The 8,279-nt window shown below is 36.7% G+C and overlaps 1 long non-coding RNA gene across 2 annotated transcripts; it reads left to right on the forward strand.

Annotated features, from left to right (window-relative positions):
- Positions 1-766: 766 nt before the first annotated feature.
- Positions 767-4,720, forward strand: LOC145076528 (uncharacterized). 2 transcript variants are annotated; one of them, XR_013692703.1, is made up of 9 exons: positions 767-1,308; positions 1,410-1,514; positions 1,618-1,726; positions 2,210-2,348; positions 2,444-2,574; positions 3,025-3,146; positions 3,237-3,348; positions 3,978-4,031; positions 4,322-4,720. It is a non-coding gene; the product is annotated as an uncharacterized LOC145076528 (long non-coding RNA). The 2 variants fall into 2 exon arrangements; XR_013692702.1 differs by lacking the exon at positions 3,025-3,146 and having other exon boundaries at positions 773-1,308.
- Positions 4,721-8,279: the final 3,559 nt, after the last annotated feature.

Raw genomic sequence — 8,279 nt, forward strand, 5'->3', positions numbered from 1 at the left:
GTCCCAAGATTTTCTTCTGAATGCTTTTTAGTTAGACTATAATTAGGGCCAGAAATCTACAAGTGACAAGCAATTTCATATTATCGGATGGGGGCGAGCAACGAAGAGAAACAAAAACCTCATCACCGAAGGCCAAAACACACCGCTTCAATTTAAGTCCAGTTAGGGAATTGTCAGTATTAGGGTTCATGAACTAGAGATTTTGCTGCTTGTTGATAGATCATGGTCGGAATGATGCAAACAATTTCGAGGGACAAGTTTGCTAACCTCATTGACTCCGCCAAGTTCTCCACTGACGTTCCTTCGAAGCTCGAGACCTTACGTAAATTGAAAGAGAAGTTTTCTGGCGCAAAAGACCCTCACTTGGTCTTGGAGTTCCTTCCTCAACTTCTTGATCTCCACATAGAGCGCTGCAGTCCCGTTCACAGATACGTTGCAGAGTACATATGATAAACCCTGATTGATATTTCATCAAGCTATCGTTTTTCCATTATATTTCTCAAATTGGAAACACGTTGGTAAATTTGAATAACCTTCTCCTATTCACCTATTTTTTTGTCAATTAATAGTATATATAATAGTAAAATATACATATTATATATATTATTAATTGCTAAAAACTTGGTGAACAGGAACCTTGTCAATTCTCATTTCTGCCACATTTTTTCCGTCATTTGCTACTTTGGCCACACTGGCTGCTATACTCTTTGCTTCTTTTTACTTCGCCGTCATTTTTATTTTAAAAGGTTTTTTTAGAGACCGCCTTAAATATTTGGTGATCCTTATCTTCTACACCGACGGTCCCTTTTCTTGCACCACCACGGCTCCTTAATTTTTTCACAGCTTCTGTCATTCAACGTTTTCTCTTCAACCCACCATTTTCTTCCTTTGATGCCTTCCTGTAGATTTGTGAGGCGGCGATGCATGAGGAGTGCCTTTGAGGAGCATAGTTGTTTCGAGTCGCTTCGTCGGAGAAACCAATATACCGGAGGTGCTTTGTCGACGTTGTAGGCGACTGGTGTTGGCCAAGTCGGTCTGTGGAAGTGGCCCACCTTTGAGGAGCATTGTTGTTCTGAGTCGCTGACCCCTCCAACGTCTCTATCATCGTAACTTCCCTCCTGACTTCATCACTGTTTCTGTTGTGTTTTTGGTTTCACCCAGTTTTTGGTTTCACCGTCGAAGCCCTAGAAACAACCTGTTTCATCTCTGGAAACGCTAGACGACCATCACCGCAGCCTCCACAGCTCGCTATGGAGATTCCTCCGTTGGTGGTTACCAGATGCTTCCATTTGCTAACCTAGGACCAAGGTACCTCTTAGTTCGTTCTATCTTTATTTCCCGTCCTCTTTTCTATATCGATACCATTGTTACTGAATTAGGGTTCGTATTTTAATTTGTCGGTGCTATAGCTTGCATCTTCTTTACCGATCCCGACTGTCATATCCACCATCGCTCCTACGCCTTTGTTCGTCCAGAAAAACGCAACAATGATTATCTGGTGTACATCGTAAGAGGTTTGGGTTTATTTCACGCTCCTGTTCTTTTTTTTTGTTCGTTTCCAAGTTTTTGGATCTTCGTTTCGTTGTCTCTCCGTTAAATTGAACATGATTTTTGAAGGTTTCTCTTCAATTGATGGAAACCCGGTCGCATGCCACACACCTTCTGGGCACTTTGTTAACAATCGTCGCCTCTCACAAGCATGCCTCCAATTCAGATTGTAAATCAAGTATGTCTATATCTACTTTCTCTCTTCGATTCCTATTTCAGTTGCTTGATTTTAAATCATCTCTATTGTAAGCTGAAATGAGTTTGAATTGGTAGGACTATTATTACAAAAATTTGAAGAAAATGAAGACGCATACCACCTGTTTGATAAAATGTCTATTTGAAATACAGTTTTATTTAGATATAAAACCAGTTTTACATAATAATCAGACCAACAATAATTGCCTATTCTTTAGGAAATTTGATATGATTCCTTCATTTAATGCTTTGCTAAGCTTAATAAGATGTTAGTTGTTGCCCTATTTTATGCTGGCAAAAGCCCATTGTGTTTTTATCTTTTGATGGTCACTTATGAATCATAACGATTCTCAGAAACAATAAAACCATATGTAGCAATTGATTTTCGTTACACCATCCACGCAATTTTGTTCTTCTACTCCGTACATTGCAATTTTCTGCATCTAACCTTTTTGTTTCTTATCAGGTGGCTTTGAAAACACTGATAGTTATCCATAGGACACTAAGGGAAGGTGATACAACTTTTAGGGAAGAACTTGTAAATTTCCAACAAAGAGGGTGTGTTCTTCAAATTGCTAATTTCAAAGATGATTCAAGCCCTATTGGTATCTTTTTTGATTTATTTTCAACTTACAATTTGAATCTTTAAAATGTTTTAAGTAGTTCATGACTTTTATTTTTATTTTTATAAAATTTTCAGCTTGGGATTGTTCTGTTTAGATGCGTACATATGGGCTTTTCTTAGAAGAAAGACTTGAATGTTTTAGAGTTTTTAAATATGATATTGAAGCTGAAAAAATCCCAACACTTGCTCAAGGTCAAGAAAATAAGGTATTTTTTTATATAACATTAATTAATTTCAAGAAAATGATAATCACATACTTGGTTAAGTAATTCACAGCATTTTAGTGTATCTTTTTCCATTTTTTTTGCAGAAAATTTTTTGAAACACTTGAAAGTTATATAAAAGCTTAGGTTAATCAATTTTTCTATAAAATTGTGGAACTTTCAGGTTAATAACTTTTTCACTTCTAAATATTAAAGTATAATCAAAGTCATAGAACATGTAATATATATCTTTTTTTTAATATATTTAATTGAATTCAATGTCAATACAGTATTTTGAATTTGAGTAGATACTTGATATATCAGTTTTCTGTAGAAAAAGATGATTATTTTCATTGATTTGATACAAAAGGAGTGAAATATGGATTTTTTTGTTTTATTATCTTATATAATAATAATAATAATAATAATAATAATAATAATAATAATAATAAGGGTTATAGAAGAACAAGGGATTTAGAAAGTGAAGAACTATAGAAACAACTTCCTGCTTTACAACAACTGCTATATCGACTTATGGGATGCAGACTAAGGTTACAGGTCAACAACACTGTCATGTAAAGCAAATGACAAACTTATTTGGTATTCTAAAATAAAAAAAGCAACTTGAGTTGTTTCTTATTGATAGTGTTTTTGTTTTATGACAGACCTTATTCATTCTCCTCTTGGGCAATTACCACTAACCATTGAAGACCGTATGCAAACATTCTCAACATACAGGAACAAGAAAACAAAGAGGAATTTTGGCAGAAAATCAAGGTATTATATATTATGTTATCACATATTTTAGATTCTTAATGCACATTTGTTGACGGGTTACCAAGATTATTTTTAGAAAAACTTTGCATCTTTGACATTATTTTTTTTTTCCAGTATGCTAAACTTATTTTTTTTGAAAACGCGAATAAGATTGAAGCGGATCTGGAATGTTTTGAAACACAAGGGTATTTTGGTCCAAAATAAAAGGTTATAATATTTTTTTGGAATTGTTTTTCTTCTACACCTACGACTCGGATTTCCATTTTTCAATTACCAATTACAGTTTTCAATTAAAAACAATGATGAGTATAGGAAGGAAATTAGACTATGTGATTATACTAATTATATGGTAACGCAAGCCATTTATTGACCATTATGCCCCTGGTCATTTATTTTTTTTTTGCATTGTTTTGGCTTTTACTTTGTTTTTTTGGTTTGTATTTTTGTCATAGTAAAAGATACACAGCTTATAAACTTTTTTTTGGCTATTACAATATTTTTTTTACCAAAAATGACAATGCACTTTAGTTTTTTTTTTAAAATAAAAGTCGTGTGCTTTTTACTATTAATTAGGTTTGTTATAGATTGTCTTATCAGTGAATCTAATAAATTAGTTTGAATGGTTATAGGAAACGAATGAGAGAAAATTGAAGCTTTGAAAAGGCATCAAATGAGACTTTTGGGTAAGCAACACAATATATTTATCTGTTTTTTAAGCGAGTTAATGACAATTATGCCCTTGGTCGTTTAACAGTATGTTGATGTCATTTTGCCTTTTAAAAGAGTGACGTGTGAACGTAAGCAAATGTAACCTCATACTAGACCAAAACCAATAGGAACAAACTAATCCTACTACTACTAAAACCAAAAAGTAAAGTAATTCATATGTAGTTGAGATTTAATTTTTATTTGGTTGTACTTACTTTCATTCTTGTGATTTTGACGGGAGTTTTCCTTATTTGAATACACACAGTCAACTGGAAGAGACAAAAAGTGGACGAGATTAATGGTGAATGTACCAAATGAGCATTGGAATCCGGTTATACCCAGCGGAAGTTCTTGGGCTCCGATGAGTCCAGGGAAACTGATCTATGAAAGATCAAATTTTATCAAAACAATATTGCACAAAGGAACTTGAACCCCTAAAAAATCAGCAATCCACTACATTTAATTTGGACATGATTTTGAAGAGCATTTACGCAAACTTGATCCAACCCGGCGCCAACGACGCAAGTAATTCCCTACTAGTTAATAATTAAATATAAAAAATTGAGTGAACTAACTTATTTTGACTTTTTTTATATATATAAAAAGTAATTTTCATATACGGTAAATATCAAATTTAATCCTTAATTTTTTCGGTTTCATGGAATGTCAATGTTGTTTCAATTTATGTTTGGAGTATTCATATTGTTTCAATTTATGTTGTGCTTGATATTTTCTTTTTCAATTTTTTTATTTAATTTAAAAAGAAAGAAAAATACCCTCCCTTTCACTCTTTTTTTCTTTACTAGTTAACACCTTTTATCTTCTCTCTTATCATTATTGGATGGATTTGACCTACCCACTAACTCCTATTGAATATATGGATAAAATCAGACTCACGGTAAGCTTGCATGCCCCTAACACAAAATTCTGATTTCGTCTTGTTTGCCTATCTTTGCTGGCATATTCATCAAAAAATATCGACAACAAAGTCTGTGATATGCGGTTGAGAACCCGAATTAAATGGCCATATCCACGATACACTCTTTTAATCTCGATAAAAAACTATATCCTAGATTCCCCACATTATGTTTTCTAACGTCAAATGTTATTGGAAGGATTTTGTTATTACGGTTAATGGCTTTCACTAGAAACATAGTTCCCAACTATTTCCCTTTTAGGCGGACTTCGTCAATGATAATAATTCGTCAATGATAATAATAAGACACAAATATGTTAGAAACACTCAAATATGCATAATAGTATACTAGATTAGTAATTAGATCTAATATATGTATAACAAGTCCAAAAAATATACATAAGAAATATTATCGTGTAACTTATGGTAAACAAAAAGTATTCAAATATATTGTTGTTATCTATTTTTATATGTGTAACGGTCTCCAGATTCAATTGTAACAATACAAAGGAAGTTTTTGAAATCTTTCTTCAGGGGCCCCTTTTAATAGATTTACAACATATATTTTTCCATACATAATACATACAATAAGACGATTATTTATAGTTCGGTGGATTTGTTTTCCTAGCAACATATTACTTGTATTGTCAGATAATATGTCATTCAAGAAGTGACCAAAAACATTCTTTTTGGCTTGGGGACGATGGGGAAGGAGTCTGTGTTTGAGCAAGTATGTTTTTCTGAGAGTTTAGTGACTTGAAATGAATTAGTGTATGTAACACCCATAAAATTCGAGTCAATTTAAAACTTTTTGAATCATTTAAAACCATTCAATTTTTACAATTAGTTTTCAAAAGAGTTTATACATCAAAGTTCCCAGAAATCATGATCATCAATCGAGGAAGTGCACGGTCATGCCTTCGCCTTCCCGCGGTCATCTGCTGAACCTAAAACAATAAACTGAAACTGTAAGTCCGAAAGCTTAATGAGTTACCTCCAAAATACCAACATCATAACCATAATCATATCATATCAACAAAACAGAAAAACCATGCATCTCGAGTCTACAGTGTGACTAGTCCGCCTGCACTAGGCCTTCAGTCCACCTGGTCCACTCTCTGAGTCTACAGTATGACTAGATCGCCCACACCGAGCCTTCAGTCTATCTGGCCCACTCTCCGAGCCTTGACACGTCCGGACCGCCCTCTCGGGGCCTTCAGCCTATCTAGACCGCTCGTCGGGCCTTCAGCCTAACTAAGTGCCCTCCTGGGCCTGCAGTCTATCCGGTCCGCCATGGGTATGTTGGCCTACAACACGAAGCAAGATCCGCCTCAACCCAACCCCCAAACAAACAACCATGTTCACATATAACAATTAATCACATAACAGTCTATAGACGAACAAACCGATCTAGCAGATCTTATAATATAGAACCATCCTAACCAGGATACCGATCTAACTGGTCACTAACATAGCATCATCCTATATACCAGGATACCGACCTAAACCAGGTCACTAACATAGCATCATCCTATATACCGGGATACTGACCTAAACCAGGCCACTAACATAGCATCATCCTATATACCAGGATACTGATCTAACAGATCAATAAGCATATCAAACAAATACAAGTATACAATCCGAGAAAGGGCCGACCTTGGTGCCTTGGACCCTGTTGATATAGTGAGGATAACTCACCTTGCAATACCGGACTGAACCACAAAATCATGCTCCAGAAACACTGCCCCAAACTCCAACACCTATAACCATCAATGATCCAATTTATAAATACCCGTTTACCAATATCCTTAAAAGTCAAAACGGTCAACCCTTGGTCAAAGTCAAAGTCAACTATCAAAGTCAACAGTCCATGTTGACCTCAACTCGTCGAGTACCCTCAGTTACTCGCTGAGTTCCTTGCATAACTTGCTAACTCGCCGAGTCACCATGGCACTCGCCGAGCGCAAGACAATCTTCATCAGACTCGCCGAGTTGTTCATCCAACCCGTCGAGTTTATGACCATCTTCATATGACTCGCTGCGTCTACCATGCGACTCGTCGAGTCCCCTCAGTCCTTTATCCATACAGATGCTTTTTAAGCCATGCTAAGGCTCCATACTGCAGATCCAAGTTCCCAAGGCATTCTTATCACGTAAAGTTGCAAACTTTACGTGCATGCAAGGCTCTAATGACTCAAAATGCCAAAACCAAGCTTAAAATGGGGTTTTACACTTAGGAGGGGTTCATGCTTGCCAATGCTGATAGCTTTATGGACTTACAAATCAAAGAGAATTCAGATCCGAAGTTATAACTTCATATTTGAGCTCATACCCAAGAATAGCTTCATAACCAAGCCAAGAAGCCCTAACTTCATCCAAAGAGATCTAGAAAGGAAAGAGGCCAAGATCATGAATTGATACCTCAAATGAAGCGAACTAAGATAGATTTTGCAGATCTACACGAGTCCCTTGCCGTTAGCTACTTGACCTTTAAGCTCCTTTCACAAGTTCCACCTTCCAAAGCTCAAAAACACACTCAAATGAAGCTCTCCCACGAAATAGGGTTTTCTGGACTCTCTAGAGGCTGTAAGGGACTAAGGGAGGCTAATGGTTCCTTAAATAGGGTGCAAAACCCCGAAATTTAGGGTTTCATCTGCCAGTTCCTACTCGTTGAGTCCCTCCTTGGACTCAGCGAGTAGGTCACTTAAACACGCGGATCAGCCCGCTGCTACTCGGCGAGTCAGGCAACCGACTCGTCGAGTAGATCTTGAAATCATGAGAAATTATCACCACAAATTGATACACGGGAATCGGTGCGTTACAATTCCCCCCACTTGAACTAGACTTCGTCCTCGAAGTCTGCTGCGGTGAAAAACCTTGGGTAGTGCTCCCGCATCTCAGCCTTTGGCTCCCACGTCCACTCGGACCCTCATTGGGGCTCCTACTGTATCTTTTCCAGAGATACCTCCTTGTTCCGCATAACCTTCACCCTTTTCTCTCCAGAATGGACACAGGCCTCTCAACATAACAAAGACGCTCACCGACCTGAATGTCAGCCAATGCTCTTCTGCTTCCTGATCCATGATGCACTTTCGCAATTGCAAAACATGCAAGATGATGTGAAACCCAACCAAACCTTTTAAAAGGTCTATCATACAAGCCACTTTGCCAACTGACAAATCCTGATGAACCAACATATCGGAAACCCAACTTTCCCTCTCCCTGAGGCGAACCCTTCGTGCTGACAGGAAAATTGTCCCACAACATCATAAAAAAAATCAATCCACTGAAACACGAACACTCA

This window comes from Lactuca serriola, chromosome 9 (genome assembly GCF_051521515.1).
Source record: "Lactuca serriola cultivar US96UC23 chromosome 9, Lser_US96UC23_V15, whole genome shotgun sequence".
NCBI classification, from domain to species: domain Eukaryota; kingdom Viridiplantae; phylum Streptophyta; class Magnoliopsida; order Asterales; family Asteraceae; genus Lactuca; species Lactuca serriola.